The 22,289-nt window shown below is 43.7% G+C and overlaps 1 protein-coding gene and 1 pseudogene across 6 annotated transcripts in view; both read left to right on the top strand.

Annotated features, from left to right (window-relative positions):
- USP8 (ubiquitin specific peptidase 8) overlaps positions 1-22,289 on the top strand; it is a 122,260-nt gene that overhangs the window by 26,072 nt on the left and 73,899 nt on the right. For 2 of the 6 annotated variants that reach the window (XM_055279095.2, XM_055279094.2), the window contains exon 1: positions 20,554-20,721. The exons of 2 other annotated variants lie outside the window; for them this stretch is intronic. The gene's annotated coding sequence lies outside the window, so the exon portion shown is untranslated. Of the gene's footprint in view, positions 1-20,522; positions 20,722-22,289 lie in introns of those variants that run through there. 2 more of the 6 variants (XM_063639458.1, XM_055279096.2) reach the window with 2 other exon arrangements.
- Positions 13,290-14,761, top strand: LOC129482761 (adenosylhomocysteinase-like; annotated as a pseudogene).

Genomic DNA, 22,289 nt, shown 5'->3' with positions numbered 1-22,289 from the left:
TTCAATATAAATCCTCTCCTCTTCTCCCACAACCTAATCCTTTTCTGATGGTCTCCATGTTAATGAATGGCTCCATCATCCACCCAGTGGCTCAAGTTAGAGACTAGCATCATTATGTTTTTTCTCTCCTCATACATGTTACACCCTCTCCTTGCCTCTAGCATCCAATCCTGTTCTAACTCATAAATGGTCAATTGCCGGGCCCAGTCACTCATGCCTGTAATCCCAGCACTTTGAGAGGCTGAGGCGGGCAGATCATGAAGTCAGGAGTTTGAGACCAGCCTGGCCAGCATGGTGAAACCCCGTCTCTACTAAAAATACAAAAAATTAGCCGGGCATGGTGGTGTGCACCTGTAGTTCCAGTTACTCAGGAGGCTGAGGCAGGAGAATTGCTTGAACCTGGCAGGCAGAGGTTGCAGTGAGCCGAGATCGCACCACTGCGCTCCAGCCCGGGTGACAGGGTGAGACTCCGTCTCAAAAAATATAATGATTAAATAAAAAAATAAATGGCCTTTTGCCTTGTCCATTTCTGTGTCTACTACTGCCAACTTGGTCAAAGGCAATACATTATCTTGACCTGACGACTACACCCACTTCTCACTGATCTCCCCGTATTTCCTCTTGCTTGCCTTCAAACTATTCTCTCCCACAGCAACAGGAGTTATCTTTAGAAAAGCAAATCAAATTATGTCATCTCCTTGCGAACCACCCTTCAAAGGCTTTTCATGGCTTTTAGGATGAAAACAAAATCCTATATATGGTCTAAAAGGCCCGGAATGATCTCACCCCTGCCTACCTCACAAGCTACTATCAACTTTTATCAGTCTCCCCATTTTCTGCACCTCCTTCCTCCTTCAAGGACTCCACATAAAATATTTCCTTTACCTAAAAACCTTTTTCTCCCTATACTCCACTGGACCCCTAATTAAGTCCCATTAGCCACCTAGGATTAAGCAGCAGTTAACTGTAGCTAATATTTTGGGGGAACAGTTCTGTGCTAAGCACTTCTTAGGTAATAAATAACTTATTCCTCACAGCCACACTATGAGGTACGTACTATTATAATATCTCTATTTTACAAATGACAAAATGGAGGGGCAGAGAAGTGAAATAACTTGACCTAGGTCACATACCTATTAACTGGCAGAGCTAGGATTCAAAAAGGGGCATCTAGTTCTAGAGCCTGTGCTCTTCATTGTTACAGTATGCTATCTGCAGTTTCATCCAGGAAATTTTTGTTGTAGACTTCGGAATAGACTTTGTCTAATAAATGGAAGGAAAAAAGAAGGGAGAAAAAAAGAGGGAAGGAAAAGTGAAAAAAGATTCTTAGCCTGTGCATGTTAAGTTGCATGCTCTGGTTAATTTCTTTGTTCTTATTTTGAGGTTTCCTCTTACAGTTGGCCAAAGATTTAGCTTCTTCAGTTTGACACCATTTGCCAGGAAAGATGTTTCCTGGTAGGCCCAAGAAAAGGGCATAAAAAGAAACACTGAGTATATACGATTACTTTTATGTGCTAGGAGATAATTGGCAGGGACACATGAAATTTGAAGGCATTTTTAGTAAATGTTATGAAACTCCAGCAGACAATCTAGAGCACTTCTCTGTCCCAACAGGAAGGGACATGTACCTTGGGGTAAAACACTGACATTATTAAAGGAAGGGTCTAGTTCAAAGGCAATGTTTTCAAAGAGTTTTGGGAAGTTATCCGTTAATGTTTATTAAAGATTACCAGATCATCTGGCTAATAGGCAGAGAGACAGAAATCATTTCCTTGGAGAGGATGAATTCACAAAGGTCCATGAAGAGGAAAGGCCCTAGGGAAGAAGGGTAGGATGCTAGGGTGGGTGCAGGGGGAGGCTGGGAATGACAGTGGCAGCATGAAAGCTTGAAGTGCTGGTGGGAGGAGGAGTCTGCGGAAGGGGTACATTGTCAGAAGGAAGAAGTGATTTCATTTCCTTCATTATCCCCCAATTTAAGTTTGGAGTTAGAATCTTTTTTTTTTTTAGATGGAGTCTCATCTGTCTCACAGGCTGGAGTGCAGTGGCGCGTTATCGGCTCACTGCAACCTCCGCCTCCCAGGTCCAAGCGATTCTCCTGCCTCTGCCTCCTGAGTAGCTGGGAATACAGTCATGTGCCACCATGCCTGGCTAATTTTTGTATTTTTAGTAGAGACAGGGTTTCAGCATGTTGGGCAGAATGGTCTCAATCTACTGACCTCCTGATCTGCCTGCCTCGGCCTCCCAAAGTGCTGGGATTACAGGAGTGAGCCACCACACCCGGCCTGGAGTTAGAATTTTTCAAAGACATCCATGTTTTTTTAATCTTTCTATATATGATTCCTTAGATTGCAGTTGTTTCTGAAATGCTGAATTGTTTCTGATATGAGAATTGTTTCTGAAACGCTGAAGCTTGCCAAACCTTGTTGGACCATTGCGAGACAATTAGCATCGTTGGAAAATGATATTTGCCGCGTAGTTTGTAAGCCAAACATCCCATCTTCAGAGTAACGGCCTACAAGGCAGGAGTTGAGCAAACTGCATGGGAAGGGAATTGCTTTCAAAAATTGCTGTGCTTCCTCCTTTCACTCTTGGTGCCTCCCACCCCTCAGTTATATTCAAACGCACAAAACACAGTGGCAGCAGTGGGGCTACAACTAGTCCTCAAGGAGCTGCAGAATAGGAGCGGGAAATAGGCTGTGATTTCTACTCTGCCATTGGTGGACCAAAAGGCAAACAATTACACTAAGGATAATTACACAATGCTGAGGGAGCACAGCGGAAAGGGCAAGGAGGGGATGAAAATAGAGTTTGCAGGAAAGAGAAAACTTGAGATGAAGATTACAAGGTTAATGGAAATTGCCACATGGTTTGAGGGGAGGGGGAATGTTCCAGGTGAACAAAGAGTACAGAAGTAAATGCAAGGAAGCAAAGCTTGTTGACAGAACTGCAGTAGTTCAGCATGGCTAGAAATTAGGGTGTTGTGGAGGCCTGACAGGAGATGAAACTGGAGAAGGGAGCACAAAAACCCCGTATGCTGCATTGAGGAGTCTATTTTATCTTAAAAGTGATAGGCAGCTATTTAATGTTCTAAGTAGGAAGATTTATTTGCCTATTAATCAAACATTTATTGGTTTCCAATTGACCACCATGTGCCAGACTCTACATTAGATGTTAGAAAGTCAAACAAGATTTTTTTAAAGAGGCGAAGAAAAGGTTATAAGTAGTAATTCCACAAATATGACTAGTGCTTAAAGGAAGCATTTATGTACAAGGTGCAATAGGAATATAGAAGAAGGAGTTGCTTGTTCTGCCTGCCTCCTTCACAGAGCCTGGATAAAGTATGAACTCTGTTCTGAAAGACAAAGTTTTCTAGGTGTATAGATAGTGCAAAAGGCACAGAGGTGCAAAAGAGATGAAAGAGCTCTGAGGCATATTAGTTCATAAATGAATCGGGGTCAAGTTATACAATATTTCTTGGCAGAATATAAATATTGATATATAAAAATCAGAGGGATCGGCCGGGAGCAGTGGCTCACACCTGTAATCCCAGCACTTTGGGAGGCCAAGGTGGGCAGATCACGAGGTCAAGAGATCAAGACCATCCTTGCCAACATGGTGAAACCCCATCTCTACTAAAAATACAAAAATTAGCTGGGCAAGGTGGTGCACGCCTATAGTCCCAGCTACTCAGGAAGCTGAGGCAGGAGAATCACTTGAACCCAGGAAGCGGGTTCAAGTCACCAGGAGGCCTGGCGACAGAGTGAGACTTCGTCTCAAAAAAAAAAAGATCAAAGGGATCACTCACTTCTAGTTATAAAATTATTTGAATCAATATCAATGATTATTAAGAAATGAATACAGCTTAAAAATGTAATGTTTAAGTCTACAATAAAATAGTCTTGGCCAGGCAGAGTGGCTTATGCCTATAATCCCAGCACTTTGGGAGGCTGAGGCAGGAGGATTGCTTGAGCCCAGGAGTTCAAGACCAGCCTGGGCAACATGGTGAAATCCTGTCTCTACAAAAAATACAAAAATTAGCTGGGTGTGGTGGTGTGTGCCTGTGGTCCCAGCTACTACGGATGCTGAGGTGGGAGGATTGCTTGAGCCTGGGAAGGGGAGGTTGCAGTGAGCGGAGATCATGCCACTGCACTCCAGCCTGGGTGACAGAGTGAGACCCGGTCTCAAAAAAAAAAAAAAAAGGCTGGGCGCGGTGGCTCACACCTGTAATCCCAGCACTTTGGGAGGCCGAGGCGGGCAGATCACAAGGAGACCAAGATCATCCTGGCTAACATGGTGAAACCCCGTCTCTACTAAAAATACAAAAAAAAATTAGCCAGGCGTGGTGGCGAGTGCCTGTAGTCCCAGCTACTGAGAATGGCGTGAACCCGGGAGGCAGAGCTTGCAGTGAGCAGAGATGGTGCCACTGCATTCCAGCCTGGGCAACAGAGCAAGACTCTGTCTCAAAAAAAAAAAAAAAAAGTCAAATTTACATTAAAATTTCAATTTTGGAAAAAGATTCTATCCATGTCAGAGAAATTGTGCTCAAAATAATTGTGTGTGAACATAGTTATTACTAGCAGAGTATAATTTTCCTGGATCAGTGGATGGAAAGATTAAACTATGAACCATATGTATGTGATTTACAAAGTCCTCGTGGAGTTGGATTCTAGTCGAAATGGTGAAGCACATGGACCTTGTGTCCTCCTCTAATTGGGAGGGTTTATATGTTCCAATTCCTCGTGAAGCCTCTCAGCTGCCCAAGGTCTCTCTGTGAAATTTTTGGCTCCCACAATACTTTCATCTTTGTTATCTTCACTTTGAAAGTGTAGATAATTTTGATAATCTTTTCAAAATTTACCTGCCATATGTTTAATTCCCTCTCATTATTAATAGGCTGCCTGGTTTGGGAAAATAGTTAAATGCTAAGACAGAAGGTTGTCCCAGAGATGCTACCTTTTTTTTTCTTCTTTTCTTTTCCAAGACTGGTTTTGCTGTGTTGCTCAGGCTGATCTCAAACTCCTAGTCTCAAGAGAAGATGCTACATTTTAATAGGAAGGAAGGAATTTTTAATGGTGGCATAAGTCAGAGGAAGAGATTTGGAGACATAGGGATCTTAAATGACCTTGTCTGTCAGTCTACCTGATCTTGCTACTAAATAGAATAACAAATTTATTGCGAAAAATAAATTAATTGTGGGAAGAGAGCCAGATTATCTCAAAGGCAACATATGTTAGTGAATCAGAGTCATTGCCAGTTTCGGCTTTTGTGTATAGTAAGGGCATAGGAACCCAATCAGGATGGAAGGACAGGCTTGAAGGTGCGTTTATGTGGTAATTTACAACAAAATTGATAAAAGTGTTCCCTGTCTCCATTAAAGAATGGGGGGATTGCTGGTGGAGATTATTGAAGGGTACTAAACCACTCCTTAATTTTCCCTCCTTGGTGTCAGCTACATTAGCAGTCAGGTAACATACATTGAGCACCTACTGTGTATATTTAATCTTTTTGTAACATAAATATGAAATTTTTTCATATACAAGGTTCTATGAAAGTTTTGTGTTTATCCATATTGAAACATGAGTTGGAACAACAGAAATCATCAATATAATCTGCTAATCATATTTCACACTTTTCTCATAAAAAGAAGAAAATATAAGTCACTTGATCTTTCCCATATAGTCCAATTATGAAACAATGAAAAAGTCTACTTATGAATTTTCCCATAATCTAAATTATCACACTCCTAGACAGAGATATGTAAACAAGCTCATCCAGTCATCCCATTTTTCTCCATTCATATACAGTACACAGACACTCCATTACATTCTGAAATACGCTCACCTATCTACAGAGGTACTATGTAATCATAGAAATACTTACCCAGTTCACATACTATTCTGACCCACAGAGAGGACACACATTCACACTTACTATATGTTTACATACCTAATATACTCACACCTCTGTGACAAAACTTTTTAACAGTTTTGTTATAATTTGTTATATAAATGTAGGACAAACAACCAGAATGGCATTGCCCTTTCATACGTTTCTATCACAAAAAGAACCATTAAAAGTGATTTATACATTGTACCTCTGCATTTGGCAGATTATAGAATGACATACTGGGAGATTTAGAATTTTAAAATATTACAGAGATAAGATTATAAACTCCCAGTAACTATATAAAGAATCTCATCATCTAGTTAAAATTTCAGAAATCTTCCGCAAGATTTCTCACAGCTATTTAAAAAGCAAATTCAGATTGAAGAGAATGTTGTCTCATGACTGGGTAAAGTAGTGTTTCTTTCTTCAGGGGCAATCTGTGACCACCAGCATGAGAGTCACCATGAGCATTTAAAAATGCTTCTTGGGACTGGATGCAGTGGCTCACGCCTATAATCCCAGCACTTTGGGAGGCCGAGGCGGGTGGATTGCTTGAGGTCAGGAGTTGGAGACCAGCCTGGCCAACATGGCAAAATCCCATCTCTACTAAAAATACAAAAATTAGCTGGGCGTGGTGGCGTTGCACCTGTGGTCGCAGCTACTCCAGAGGTTGAGGCAGGAGAATTGCTTAAACCCAGGAGGTGGAGGTTGCAGAAAGCTGAGATCGCTCCACTGCATTCTAGCCTGGGCCACAGAGTGAGATTCTGTCTCAAAAAAAAAGCTTCTTGGCTCCATCTCTTTACCTATTGTGTGAAAACACCAGGATGGCTGTTATGCATACTTGAGGAAAGACGCTCTCATCTGTCTGCTAGATAACCCAGGTACTCTGGCTCTCATTGGGCAGCTTAGCAACAAGCTGGCTCAGCCTAAGGCAGAAACCAGGATTGATACGGAAAACTCCCCAGGTGATGGGTGTCTAAAAGCTTGTTACATATGGCCAGGCGCGGTGGCTCACGCCTATAATCCCAGCACTTTGGGAGGCCGAGGTGGGCGGATCACCTGAGGTTGGGAGTTCGATGGAGAAACCTCATCTCTACTAAAAGTACAAAATTAGCCGGGCTTCGTGGCGCATGCCTATAATCCCAGCTACTTGGGAAGGCTGAGGCAGGAGAATCGCTTGAACCTGGGAGGTGGAGGTTGCGGTGAGCCAAGATCGCGCCATTGCACTCCAGCCTGGGCAGCAAGAGCAAAACTCTGTCTCAAAAAAAAAAAAAAAAAAAAAAAAGCTATGTTACATAGACCAACACTATTTTAACCCCAATAGAAAAACTCCAGGTTTTCCAAATTGGCTGAGTGATCCCTGCTGCCTCCAAACTCAGAAAAACTCCAGGTTTTCCAAATTGGCTGAGTGATCCCTGCTGCCTCCAAACTCCTTCATGGAGGTGGCAGTGAGTCTGATCTCTCTTCTGAAACACTTTCAAAGGTGCGTCCAGTCAATCAGCAGCGAACACAGCTTTCTATGGGTTGGTGAGAGACTAGGGGATCCTATGCATTTGTTTAGCCCTGAGTTTACAAGTTTTTGTTTTGGGCCTACACTGGGTGTTGTTGTGCTGTTTATTCAAGCCATGTATCGCTTGATAACATGGAAGTTTGAAAACCACCAGACATGTATTATTTAATATATTTGCCAATGATTTGGAAGAATTAAACACTCCGTAAAAACATCACATTTCTATTCCCATAGATGACCTCATATTCCTTGTTAGTTAGGAGTCACATAAAGGAGAATAAATTGCAGAAATTTTTTTTAGAATCTTTTTCTCTTTTTAGAGATAAGATCTTGCTGTGTTGCCCAGGCTGGAATGCAGTGATGCAATCATGGCTCTCTGCAGCCTCAATCTCTTAGGCTCAAGCAGTCCTCCCACCCCAGCCTCCCATGTAGCTGGGACTACAGGCATGAGCCACTCCATACAACTTATTATTATTACCATTAAGACAGGGTCTCACTATGTTGCCCAGTCTGGTCTCAAACTCTTGGCTTCAAGATATTATACTGATTTGGCTTCTCAAAGTGCTGGGATTACAGGTGTAAACCACTGTGCCCGGCCATATTTTTTTTAGAATTTTGACTTGAAGTATCTTCTTTAAATTATGTGCTTCCTTTAAAATATTACTACAGCTAAAACTAACAGCTATTTTTTGTAAATCTATAGAAAATACTTAAGTATGTGTGTTGATGTTATGATCTCAATTCAATATATTTATAGCTCAACAGTTCCTGTGGTTGTTGAATGGGATTCTCTTTTTGCCAGTTAATGTTAATATGACAAAATTGCAGAGACAATTCATAAGAAGTTTATTTTTATTTTTATTTCAATAGTTTTTGGGGTACAGGTGGTTTTCAGTTACCTGGATAAGTTATTTAGCAGTGATTTCTGAGATTCTGGTGCACCCATCACCTGAGCAGTGTAAGCTATGCCCAAAAGACTACTATATGTAGTCTTTTATCCCTCTCCTCCCTCTCCATTCTCCTCCCAAGTTTCCAGAGTCTGTTGTATCATTCTTATGCCTTTACATCCTCATAGTTTAGTTCCCACTTATAAATGAGAACATAGGATATTTGGTTTTTCATTTCTGAGTTTCTTAGAATAATGGCCTCCAGCTCCAACCAAGTTGCTGCGAAAGACATTATTTCATTCCTTTTTATGGCTGAGTTCATAAAAAGATTAAGTAAGACTGGCCAGGCACGGTGGCTCACGCCTGTAATCCCAGCACTTTGGGAGGTTGAGGCAGGCTGATTGCTTGAAGTCAGGAGTTTGAGACCAGCCTGGCCAACATGGTGAAAACCCACCTCTACTAAAAATACAAAAAAGTAGCCGGGAGTGGTGGCACATGCCTGTAGTCCTAGCTACTCAGGAGGCTGAGGCAGGAGAATCACTTGAACCTGGGAGGCAAAGGTGAAGGCGCCACTTCACTCTAGCCTGGGTGACAGAGCAAGACTCCATCTCAACAACAACAACAACAACAACAACAACAAAAAGAAGATTAAGTAAGTCTTTGCTGACCTCCATCAGTAGGTAAAAATTTTGTGTGATAGGCTCAAACACTGAAAACTTTCCCTTGTTGGGATAAAACCATGTGCATCTCCATTTCTTTTTTTTTTTTTTTTTTTTTTTGAGACGGAGTCTCGCTCTGTCGCCCAGGCTGGAGTGCAGTGGCACAATCTCGGCTCACTGCAAGCTCCGCCTCCCGGGTTCACGCCATTCTCCTGCCTCAGCCTCTCCGAGTAGCTGGGACTACAGGCGCCCGCCACCACGCCCGGCTAATTTTTCGTCTTTTTTAGTAGAGACGGGGTTTCACCGTGGTCTCGATCTCCTGACCTCGTGATCCGCCCGCCTCGGCCTCCCAAAGTGCTGGGATTACAAGCGTGAGCCACCGTGCCCGGCCGCATCTCCATTTCTAATACTGTATCCTAAGTATCACAACTGTGAGAAAAATCTACTAAAAGCAGGGAAGGTTCAGAAGAAGACAAAGTAATCAGTGAAATGGGGAACCCCTCAATAACATACTAGCCAGATTAAAACTCTAATTAGGTTAAATGAAACAAACAAGGGCAGAGAGAAGACCTAACTGTAAAATTAAGAAGGGATAAAAAGTAAACAGAGTTGTTCATTAACTCATGAAATCATAGAATGAGAGGGCATCTCTTACCTTATTGAGGTAAGTTTAGTCCAATTAGAGAGAAGTATAACTTCATATTAAAAAGTAAAACTCAGGCCAGGTGTGGTAGCTCATGCCTTTAATCCCAGCACTTTGGGAGGCCAAAGTGGTTGGATTACCTGAGGTCAGGAGTTCGAGACCAGCCTGACCAATATGGTGAAACCCTGTCTCTACTAAAAATACAAAAAAAAATTAGCTGGGGGTGGTGGCATGTGCCTGTAGTCCCAGCAACTCAGGAGGCTGAGACAGGAGAATTGCTTGAACCTGGGAGGCGGAGGTTGCAGTGAGACGAGATTGCCCACTGCACTCCAGCCTAGGCAAAAGAGCAGGACTACATCTCAAAAAATAAAAATAAATAAATAAAACTCAGCCAATGTGGTGGCTCACACCTGTAATCCCAGCATTTTTGGAAGCCAAGGCAGGAGGACTGCTTGAGCCCAGGAGTATTCAAGACCAGCGTGGGCAACATAGTGAGTTTCTACCAAAAAAAAAAAATTTTTTTTTTAATTAGTCTGGCATGGTAGTGCATGCCTATAGTCCCAGCTACTTGGATGGCTGAGGTAGGAGGATTGCTTGAGCCCAGGAGATCAAGGCTGCAGTGAACTGTGATTGTGCCACTACACTCCAGTCTGGGTGACACAACAAAACCCTGTCTCAAAAATATAAATAAATAAAAATCAATAAAATTTGTCCAGGTGTGGTGGCTCACGCCTGTAATCCCAGCATTTTGGGAGGCCGAGGTGGGTGGATTATCTGAGGTCAGGAATTTAAGAGCAGCCTGGCCAACATGGTGAAACCCCATCTCTACTAAAACTACAAAAATTAGTCAGGTGTGGTGGTGCGCACCTGTAATCCCAGCTACTTGGGAGGCTGAGGCATGAGAAGTGCTTGAACCTGGGAGGCAGAGGTTGCAGTGAGCCGAGATGGAGCCACTGCACTCCAGCCTAGTTGGCAGAGCAAGACTCTGTCTCAAAATAAATAAATAAATAAAAATAAATAAATAAAATTCATATGACCCTAGGTGGGGAATTAATCAATTTTTTTTTATAAGTTAAGATAAACCAGTTGCTGATAGAGTCCTAGTGAAGTGCAAAGAGTGGTAAGTACCTAAATTTTGATGTTGATATCTAGGAGGACAGCCAAGACTTGCCACCATTTTGTCTGGTGATGCATCCTCTAGAGATAAAGTGTTTAATGGGCTATGCAACTGGTCCGATATGGTGTTAAAGCAAAATAAGCAGAATGCCATTAGCCTGGGGTTGTTTCTGTACCCAGAAACCTTACGCAAGCAAACCAAAACTTAATTTAGAGGCATTCCTTGTAACTGATTAAAATTTTTTATCGACTTTCTCTCAACTCTGTAGAATGCAGTGGAGATGCATAGAAAAAGTCTGAGACTATTTACACCTACTTTCTAACAACGATTATCTCATCTTCCTTTCTCTTTTCTTCTTTTTTCCTAATTCCCTTACTTCCTGACCTTTCTTACTTTTCCCCTCTTCCCTCTGTCACCATTTTCTTGATAATGTAAACTTAGTTTACCATTGCCTGAAGTCAGGAGTAAAGCCCAAATATTTAAAAAAAAAAAAAAAAAAAAGCTGGAAGAGGCCTGCTATAGTGCTCACACCTGTGATCTCAGGGCTTTGGGAGGCCGAGGTGGGAGGATCACTTGAGGCCAAGAGTTCAAGGCTGCAGTGAGGTCTGATTGTGCCATTGCACTACAGCCTGGGTGATAGAGAGAGACCCTGTCTCTGGAAAAGAAAATCTGGAAGAGAATTGAAAAAAATTACTTGTGGGGCCAGGCGCAGTGGCTCACGCCTGTAATCCTAGCACTTTGGGAAGCCAAGGCAGGTGGATCACTTGAGGTCAGAAGTTCGAGACCAGCCTGGCCAACACATCTCTACTAAAAATACAAAAATTAGCCAGGTGTGACGGGGTGAGCCTGTAATCCCAGCTACTTAGGAGGCTGAGACAGGAGAATCGCTTGAGCCCAGGAGGTGGAGGTTGCAGTGAGCTGAGATCGCACCACTGCACTCCAGCCTAGGCAAAAAGAGTGAGACTCTGTCTCAAAAAAAAAAAGAAAAAAATTACTTATGAGTGTATTATCTTTAGCTATTCATATGCATTGTCAAATCTCTGGGTCTTTAAATTCTAGCAAATGTTCCTCTTTTTCATAATGCTAATATCTTACATGTCTGAACTAGAGTTTTTTTTTTTTTTTTTTTTTTTTTTTTTAGATTGTTGGACAATCGCAAGGGAGAAACTTTCTCTCCCACTTTTGATGTTTCTTCCTTTTGGAGGGAATGTAATTAGTGTAACTCCTGACCTTTCTGCACCTCTTTATTAGCTCTTCCCAGGGAAGTCATTTATTTGATGGGTAAATTTGAGATGTAAATACTTGAGCATGTATGCTCTGCTTAGCTTTTCTTCATCCTCTGGGAAACTGATTAAATTTAAACACACACACACACACACACACACACACACCCCAAGCCATGCTTCAGCCAATCATAGAGCCAACTACCAGCCAATGACCAAAAAGCCAGCCAGCTGTTAGTCATATAACTAGGGACTTTCACTGGATCATACCTAAGAAAGGCAAATGCCTAGCTGTAGCCAATGAAGTAACTTCTTTACTTTTGCCTCCATGTTCAGCCTATAAGCATGCTGCTGCTCATGCTGTTAAAGTGGAGCTCTCTAAAGTCTTTTTTTTTTTTTTTTGAGACAAAGTCTTGTGCTGTCACCCAGGCTGGAGGGCAGTGGCATGATCACACCTCACTGCAGGCTGCAAGTAACTGGGACTACAAGCATGCACCACCATGCTGGGCTATTTTTTTTTTTTTTTTTTAACTTTTTGGTAGAGACAAGGTCTCACCATGTTGCCTAGGCTCGTTTTGAATTCCTAGGCTCAAGCGATCCTCCCACCTCAGTTTCCTAAAGTATTAGAGTTACAGGCATGAGCCACTGCACCCAGCCTTGAATTTATTCCAATTTTGAGTGCTGCCTCATTCATGAATCCTTTATTGCTCAAATAAATTGTTAAATTTATTTTATGTGAAGCCTTTACCAGTGGTAATCATTGTCTTTAGGCAATAAAAAACAGATGGATAGAAAAGAATAAATGCTTAGTAAAGAAACCACAGGATACTTATGCTTTGGCTAAAAAAAAAAATTGGAATGAAAATTTTTATACAATGTTGCTAATTGTATCATATGAATAAAAGCTACGATTTTAAAATAAATTATTAACATTATTCACTTCTTGCATTATTCTGGATACACATATTTTAGTGACCTACAAAGCCCTATGTAATCTGTGCTCCACCATTCCCTTCCCACCCCTCTGAGATCATCTCTTATCATGATCCCACTCATTCACTCTATGCCAGCCATATGGCCTCCTTGCTGTTCCTCCAGCACACCCACCTTTTCCTGCCTCACTGCCTTCACCTGTGCTGCTCCCACTGCCTGGTTGCTCTTCTCCCACATGTATCCATGGTTTGTTCCCTCTCTTCACCAAAGGCTCTATGGAAATGTCACTTTCACAGGGAGTCCTTCCCTGACTATCCCATTACAAATACCACTGTTGCCTTGCCCAGTGCTGCCGGCCCTGTGCCTGTCCCCGGTTTGAGGCTTGGTCCTCTTTGCCCGTGTCCATCATTCTGTGCACAAGCACTGCCAGAATGTCTCATTAACTACTCTATGAAGTTGCTGACATTGGTTTGGCCGCCTGGGGATGCAAGGCCCTGGACTCTGAGGAGAACAAGAAGCCATGCCTGATGCACGTATAGGAGCTGTACTCAGCCTCCAAGCCACTGAAGGGTGCCCGCATCACCGGCTGCCTGCACATGACCGTGGAGACAGTCGTCCTCACTGAGACCCTCCTTGTCCTGGGTGCTGAAGTGCAGTGGTCCAGCTGCAACATCTTCTCCACCCAGGACCATGCAGCAGCTGCCATTACCAAGGCTGGGATTCCAGTGAACGCCTGGAAGGGAGAAACAGAGAAGTACCTTTGGTGCACCAAGCAGACACTGTACTTCAAGGACAAGCTCCTCAACATGATTCTGGACATCACTGGGAACCTCACCAACCTCACCCACACTAAGTACCCACAACTCCTGTTGGGCATCAGAGACATCTCCGAGGAGACCATGACTGAGGTCCACAACCTATACAAGATGATGGCCAATGGGATCCTGAAGGTGTCCGCCATCAGTATTAATGATTCTGTCACCAAGAGCAAGTTTGACAACCTCTATGGCTGCCACCAGTCCCTCCTCAGATGGCATCAAGTAGGCCATAGGTGTGATGATTGCCAGCAAGGTAGCTGTGGTAGCGGGCTATGGTGATGTGGGCAAGGGCTGTGCCCAGGCCCTGCAGGGTTTCGGGGCTCACGTCATTATCACCGAGATCGACCCCATCAATGCACTGCAGGCTGCCATGCAGGGCTATGAGGGGACCACCATGGACAAGGCCTGTCAGGAGGGCAACATCTTTGTCACCACCACAGGCTGTGTTGACATCATCCTTGGCTAGCTGCCCAACAGGCACTTTGAACAGATGAAGGATGATGCCATCGTGTGTAACACTGGACACTCTGACGTGAAAATTGATGTCAGGTGGCTCAACAAGAATACTATGAAGAAGGTGAACATCAAGCCCCAGATGGACCAGTACTGGCTAAAGAATGGGCGTGGCACCATCCTGCTGGCTGAGTGTCAGCTGGTCTACCTGGGTTGTGCTACGGACCAACCCAGCTTTGTGATGAGTAACTCCTTCACCAACCATGTGATGGTGCAGATTGAGCTGTGGACCCACTCAGACAAGTACCCCATTGAGGTTCACTTCCAGCTGGATGAGGCAGTGGCTGAAGCCCATCTGGGCAAAGTGAACATGAAACTGACCAACCAGACTGAGAAGCAGGCCCAGTACCTGGGCATGTCCTGTGATAGTCCCTTCAAGCTGGATCACTACCACTACTGAGAGCCAGGCCTGTCCTTCACCTTCCAGCTGTTGTCCTTGCCCAGGCCCCGCCTCTCCTCCCTAAGAGCAAATGGCACCAACTTTGTGATTGGCTTACCAGTGTTCCCCATCGACTCCCTGGGGCTGGTCACTCAGTTTTCGGCCTGTGCTGCATCCCTCATGCTTTTCCAAGTGTGGCAAAGGGAATTGATAGGACCCTCCTCAAGCCCTGATCATGATGGAGGTACAAGGGAGGCAGCCACAGGGAACCATGAGCTCAGTGGTCTTGGAACTGCTCACTAAGTCAGTCCTTCCTTAGCCTGGAAGTTGGTAGTGGAGTCACAAAACCCATGTATTAATACTTTACCATCTAGGCCTTCACCTGGTCTGTGGACTTATACCTGTGTGCCTGGTTTACAGGCTCAGTGGTTCCTCAGCCCACGATAGATGAGAAGGAGCTATATTGAAGGGCAAGGAGGAACTGTTTGAATTTTCCTGAGAGCCTGGCTTAGTGCTGGGCCTTCTCTTAAACCTCGTAACAACGAGGTTGGTACTTTTAGTCCTTGTTTTACAGGAGTTAGAATAGACTGTTAAGGCACAACTGAGGAAAGACAGAGAAGTAACAGCCAGAGGTTGAGAGGGGCCATTAAAACATAAAAGCATAGATCTGCCACCACTTTGTAACAAGATGGTTTCTATCGCAACCCCAGATAATAATTTGGCTTATGTTTATATAATGTTTAAAGAAAGCAATAAGGTGGGTACATAAAAATCTTAGTGCCAAAACACACACACACACACACACACACACACACACAATCACTGTTGGCCAGGCACAGTGGCTCACACCTGTAATCCCAGCACTTTGGGAGGCCTAGGCAGGAGGATCACTTCAGCCAGGAGATCAAGACCAGCCTGGATGACATGGTGAAACCCTATCTCTACAAAAAATACAAAAATTAGTTGGGGATAGTGGTGCATGCCTGTAGTCCCAGCTACTAGAGAGGCTGAGGTGGGACGGTCACTTGAGCCTGGGAGATCGAAGCTGCAATGAGCCATGAACATGCCACTGTACTCCAGCCTGGGCAACAGAGCAAGACCCTGTCTCAAAAACAACAACAACAACAACAAAACCCACAAACAAACAAAAACCACTGTCCTTGCTAGTCCTTTATCCTGTTTTACTTTTCTTCTAACACTTCTAGCACTTAACAACACTTGACATAATCTATGTGTATTTGCTTACTGTATGTCTCCTCAACTAGAATGTAAGTCAGCTCTGTGTTGAGCAGGAATTTTATATCGTGAATCTAAAACAATGCCTGGCATAGAACATGCATTCAGCAAGTACTTGTTAAATGAATGGAAGATGAACCCGATTTTCGACTACTGCTTATGCTGGCTGGCATGTAAATTGAAGCTATGATCAAACACAGGCCATGCCTCTAAACAGCTGATGACCACTTAGATTCTAGGTGCCATAGATACTGCTGCCTGGTTTGTTACAATACACATTTTTTTTTCACTTTTACTCTGAACTATTGTTCATTACTGGATGGTGGGTGAGGGGAAAAATACAGAATACATACCCTAGTCCAGTGCTGTCCATTAGAGCTTTCTCTAATAATGGAAACAGCCTATATCTGCTGGTCGATAAGGTAACCAATAGCTACCAGTGGCTGTTGAGCACTTGAAATATGGATATTTTGACTGAACTGAATTTTTAATTTTACAACTAGCTGTGGTTACTAGTTACTGTATTTAGCAGCCATGCTCAACAATCCTACAGGTCTATCTTAATTACTTTTATAGGAATGAAGAGTATTATAATTATTTCTCAATTATATATATTTGGTTTTAATTTCTACAGAGGAAGAGGACAACAAAGTTTTGCGAACTATTGTTTGTATAAGTTTGTAGTTGTTTAAGGGAAAGACTTCACAAAGAACAGAGCAGAGAGTAACACAATATCTGATTTCCAAAAAATTCAATCAAACTTTGATATGGATTTGGTCAAATCATTGCTAAATGGCCTCCTTAACATTATTATTAAACCGATTTATATAATGTGCTTTTTACTAGTCAAATACGTTGTTTTAAATCTTAATTATTTTTGATTATAAAAGTAATACACATTCAGTGTAACAAGTTCAAATAATCTCTCAGGTGGATAAAATACGGACGTCCACCACACTGTACCTACCAAAATGCCCATACCCCAAAGATGATTGCTGTTAAACATTTAGAGTGCCTTTCCTGACTGTTTTGTCTAAGCACCTTTAAAAACCAATACTTTTGGTTTTAAGTGATAGCTCTGAATCCCCTTTAGGCATAGTGTGTGGGAAATTATATTTCTGCAGCAAACTCAGGCTCTGCAACATCAAGTGTGGATTCACTGGAAGTTATTTGAAGTAACACTTAGAGATCATAGTAGCCAAAAAATGTTGGGAAATGAAAAAGGGGTTTTTAAAAATTAATTATTATTATTTTTTTTTTCTTTTTTTTTTTTTTTTTTTGAGACGGAGCCTTGCTCTGTCGCCCAGGCTGGAGTGCAGTGGTGCAATCTCGGCTCACTGCAAGCTCCGCCTCCCGGGTTCATGCCATTCTCCTGCCTCAGCCTCTCCGAGTAGCTGGGACTACAGGCGCCCGCCACCACGCCCGGCTAATTTTTTTTGTATTTTTAGTAGAGACGGGGTTTCACCGTGGTCTCGATCTCCTGACCTCATGATCCGCCCGCCTCGGCCTCCCAAAGTGCTGGGATTACAAGCGTGAGCCACCGTGCCCGGCCTATTTTTTTTTTTTCAAAGAGACAGGGTCTTCACTCAGTCACCCAGGATGGAGTTCAGTGGCGGAATTACAGCTCACTGAAACCTCAAACTCCTGGGCGCAACCAATCCTCCTGCCTCAGCCTCCCAAGCAGCTTGGACTACAGGCATGCACCAACTGTGCCAGGCTAATTTTTAAATATTTTGTAGGGATAGGGTCTTGCTATGTTGCCCAGGCTGATCTCAAACTCCTGACCTCAAGCAATCCATGCACCTCAGCCTCCCGTAGTGCTGGGATTACAGGAGTGAGCTCCCACACCCAGCCGAAAAAGGTTTTTGTGGAGGGAGTATGATCAGGAGAGAAATCATGGAATGTGCTCGAAAGAGATCTAAAGGGCCATGGAAGTTAAAAGTTTGAACTCTATAGAACAAAACATGAAGTATGGAAAGATTCTTTAAAAAACACTTGACTTTGAAACAAAATCCAAATTGTTCCCTTGATTTCATTCTTTGACATTACGTTCATTTTGGTTATCTTAGTCTTTTCTCAGAATTCCTCTTTAACAGAGAATTATCTAAAAGCCCCTGGCTAAGTTAATGCTTATGACTATGGTCACAAACAGATGGCTTGGATTTTATTTGTTTTGCAGTGTTTGTAAATTTTTTTATGTATACTGTTGTTGTCAACTAACATAATCCGTATGTATATGGGATATATATATATATATATATATATATATACATTCCCTAAATTTGAAAACCAGTTTGGAGATTTTTCCCACACACAGAAAATCACAAAATTGGCAACACTCTGCCCCATTACCACATGGCAACAGGCCATGAGCTCTCCACATGGCCCTAATCCCCACCACTCTTAAACAAACCTAATTGGTTGTATGCATGTTATACATGTATATTGCTGTGCTTCTCCTTCCTGCCTGACCCTTGAAGACCCCTGTCTCAGTCTCTCTCAACATGTCTGAAGGACTCGAGGGCAGGTGTCAAAGGTGAAGGCCCTCATCTGGATTTAATGTCCTGGACCTTGAAACAGCAGCTAGTGTTTTGAGCTCTAAGCTAACACTTTGGACTTTCTTTTTTGAGATGGAGTCTTGCTCTGTCACCCAGTCTGGAGTGCAGTGGCACCATCTCTGCTCACTGCAAGCTCCACCTCCTGGGTTCACGCCATTCTCCTGCCTCAGCCTCCTGAGTAGCTGGGACTACAGGCACCCTCCACCACGCCTGGCTAATTTTTTGTATTTTTAGTAGAGATGGGGTTTCACCATGTTAGCCAGGATAGTATCCATCTCCTGACCTCGCGATCCGCCCGCCTTGGCCTCCCAAAGTCCTGGGATTACAGGCGTGAGCCACCATGCTTGGCCACACTTTGGACTTTCAGTCACGTTTTCTTTCCCCATTGAAATAGAAAAGTTTTATTTCAAAGAGGAAAAGGGTGCAACAGCTGCAACATACATAAAACCTATTTAGTTTTAACTTGGGAGTGGGAATCAGGAAACCTGGGTTCTGTTTTTGACTTAGTTTGGATACAGAAGGGTAGTTAAGCTGTCCTTATGTCTCTTACCAAATGGAGAAAATACTGCTGTAGTTCACAGCAATTTGGGGAGTTTTAGATTCTATGGAAAATGGAAATGCTATTTGTAACTTAGATTTTTTTTTTTTGGAGAAGGAGTCTCGATCTGTTGCCCAGGCTGGAGTGCAGTGGCACGATCTCGGCTTACTGCAACCTCAACCTTCCAGGTTCAAGCGATTCACCTGCCTCAGCCTCCTCAGTAGCTGGGATTACAGGCACGCGCCACCACGCCCAGCTAATGTTTATATTTTTAGTAGAGACGAGGTTTCACCATTTTAGCCAGGCTGGTCTCAAACTCCTGACCTCAAGTGATCTGCCCACCTTGGCCTCCCAGAGTGCTGGGATTACAGGCATGAGCCACCGCGCCCGGCCTAATTTTTAAATTTTTCTTTTGTAGAGATGAGGGTCTCCCTTTGTTGCTCAGGCTGGTCTCTGTCTCTTGGGATCAAGGGATCCTCCTGCCTCAGCCTCCCAAAGTGCTGGGATTACAGGCCTGGGCCACTGCAACTGGCCTTCATTACAAATTCATTGAACACACTTTATTTTATCCTTTTTTATTTTTAAAAAGTTTTATTTCAGTAGTTTTGGGGGAACAGGTTGCATGGAAAAGTTCTTTAGTGGTCATGTCTGAGATTTTGGTGCACCCATCACCCGAACAGTGTACACTGTACCTAATGTGGCACACACTTTCACTTAAAGCATTTACTAGACCTCGCTAGCCAGATTTCCCATCCCTGAGACACCTGGAGTGTTCCTGAGGACTTAGTGACTACTGCCTAAAGCTCCACCCAAGTCAATTTTATGTTTACAGGTAACCGGAGCATCCAATCACCTTTCTCTAAGAGAGTACAAAGATCAGCTCGCGAGAAAGTTCAGACCTCTCATTTTGTTTCTGTTAGACGGGGCCTTTGCCCAACCAGACGGAGTCTTGCTCTGCTTCCCAGGCTGGAGTGCAGTGGCGTGATCTCAGCTCATTGCAACCTTCGCTCCCCGGGTTTAAGCAATTCTCCTGCCTCAGCCACTGGTGTTGCTGGGATTACAGGCGCACGCCACCACGCCAAGCTAATTTTTTGTATTAATAGAGACGGGGGTTTCACCCTGTTGGACAGGCTGGTCTCGCACTCCTGACCACATGATTTGCCCGCCTCGGCCTCCCAAAGCGCTGGGATTACAGGCGTGAGCCACCGTGCCCAGCCTAGCCGGAGCCTTTTAAGTGACGTTGAAAATTGTACATAAAATATGTTTTAGGATAATACTTGTTTTTCGTTGACCAAAGACTTGGCTTCAGAGAATGTATGGCCAGAAATAGAGGGGCGTCAAATTCCCTTTTAAGTTTTTTCTCATTTCCAATCAGAGGAGGAAAATAACGTAGTATAGGGACGCAAGAGCAACCTTGCTTCTTCCACAAGGCCCAGGCGCCGGGTTGCAACCCGGAAATGCACCGTGCAGTGCGGGGGGTAAGGGACCGGCCAACTATGTTGACCCGGCTCAGAGAAACCCCGCCCTTGCCGCCACCGCCCACCCATAACGTCCTCCTCGACCCTCCCTCGTCCCGCCGCGCGGCCCTCACCGAAAGGGGGAGGGCGGTGGAAGAGAGAGGAGTCAAGGGAGCGTACGCGAAGCCCCGCCCCTACCGTGACGTCTGGAGGCGCGACGCGTCGCCTCGCAATGCAAATCGGGAAAAGGGGATGAGCTGGGCTGGCTTCCGTCCTGGTAGCCAAGTCTAATTCTCCCTCGAGTTCTTGGGAGATGGGCATTTGGCGAGAAGGCTGGCGTTAGTGAAGTGCGCCCGGCGTCACGGTGAGTGTGGGTCCTGGGCCCTGGCACCTGTTCTCTGGGAAGTCGACCGCTGTGAACCCCCTCTCCTTCCACCAGCTGCTGGTCACCCAGGAGACAAGCCCTGTCCGCGGAGAGGGGTGGGACAACTCCGAAAGGTAGAATCAGCTTGTGGAGAGGCAGGGCCCAACCTTGAGTCTTTTACGCCACCCACCTAGGATTGCCAAGCGAGTTTCGTGTGGTTTTTTGGTTTTAAAAGGTGGCTTTGACCATTCTTCCGTTCTCTTGGACACTTATACCTGACTTTGACCTCTTTCCTCTTGCTTCCGGTTTTTTTTTTTTTTTAATTCTCTGCAATCTGCCTACAATCCCAGGCCTTACTACAGCTCCTAAAACTGTTTCCCAGTTTCTCGTCTTCCCCAGTCACACTTGATTTTAGTGAAGTTTGAGTTTAAAGACCCTATAAGCTTGTCAGAGTTAAAACTATGACTTCCTCAAATAGAAGCTTTTTTTTTTTTTCCTAAAAAGTGCCTTCCATCCTAGAGTTGTGGGACAAGTTAATTTCATCGCCACTCCACCTTGGAAATTATCAGAATCCTTACTTGCAGTGATGTGCATTTATATATAAAGCTGCAGACCACCCTCTCCTGGGTTTATTTCTTGCCTCCAGTTCATTCTGTGACCTTGAACAAGTCACTTAATTACTAACAAAAAATTTACCTGACATGGAGGTGTTGCAGAGCCTAAGAAATTTAGTATTTGTTAAGAGACCTGAGGGTTTCAGATGAAAGGGATTTATATCTGAAGGATGTTACCTTTTCTGAATCTGCAAAGCATCCTTAGTTTTGTAAATATCTTGCTGCAGCCATTAAAAATGCCAAGTGGTATTTGTTAAGGAAGTATTCCTGTTTTAGGCTTGCTCTGCTGCGGCTTTGCTATGTAAGCAGATTTTGCATTTCAGCCGATTCTGTTTAAGATTCGTTGGTGAATGTCATTCATGATGGATTTGGGTAGTTTCTCCTTACAACATATCCCTGGACCATTAAGCATATCTGGAAGGTGATATCGGTTGTGTTATGTCTTTATCATGTTGATATGGCTACCTTGAAATATGTATTCCTTTTCTTGTGACACATTGGATGCATCTTTAATATTAGATAGTGAAGACCCTGCAGTAGTAAAAAAAAAAAAAAATACACCTGTCATTAATGAAATTTTGCACATAGACATCTGTTTTTTTTTTAGAAAACAATGTATAAGAAAAACTAACAAAAATGTTTTAAAGGTGCCTTTTTTAGCATTTCATTTTTTAATATATTTACTTGGACTTTAATCTTTATGGGCATTTGTTTATTAATGTGGACGTGGCTGGGCGCAGTGGCTCACGTCTGTAATCCCAGCACTTTGGGAGGCCGAGGTGGGCGGATCACTGAGGTCAGGAGTTCGAGATCAGCCTGGCCAACATGGTGAAACCCGGTCTCTACTAAAAATACAAAATTAGCTGGGCGTGGTGGCGTACGCCTGTAATCCCAGCTATTCCGGAGGCTGAGGCAGGAGAATCGCTTGAACCTGGAAGGCAGAGGTTGCAGTGA

This window comes from Symphalangus syndactylus, chromosome 5 (genome assembly GCF_028878055.3).
Source record: "Symphalangus syndactylus isolate Jambi chromosome 5, NHGRI_mSymSyn1-v2.1_pri, whole genome shotgun sequence".
Classification (NCBI taxonomy): Eukaryota; Metazoa; Chordata; class Mammalia; order Primates; family Hylobatidae; genus Symphalangus; species Symphalangus syndactylus.
The sequence above is the reverse complement of the archived record's forward strand: the minus strand, read 5'-3'. Positions and strand labels throughout refer to the sequence as shown.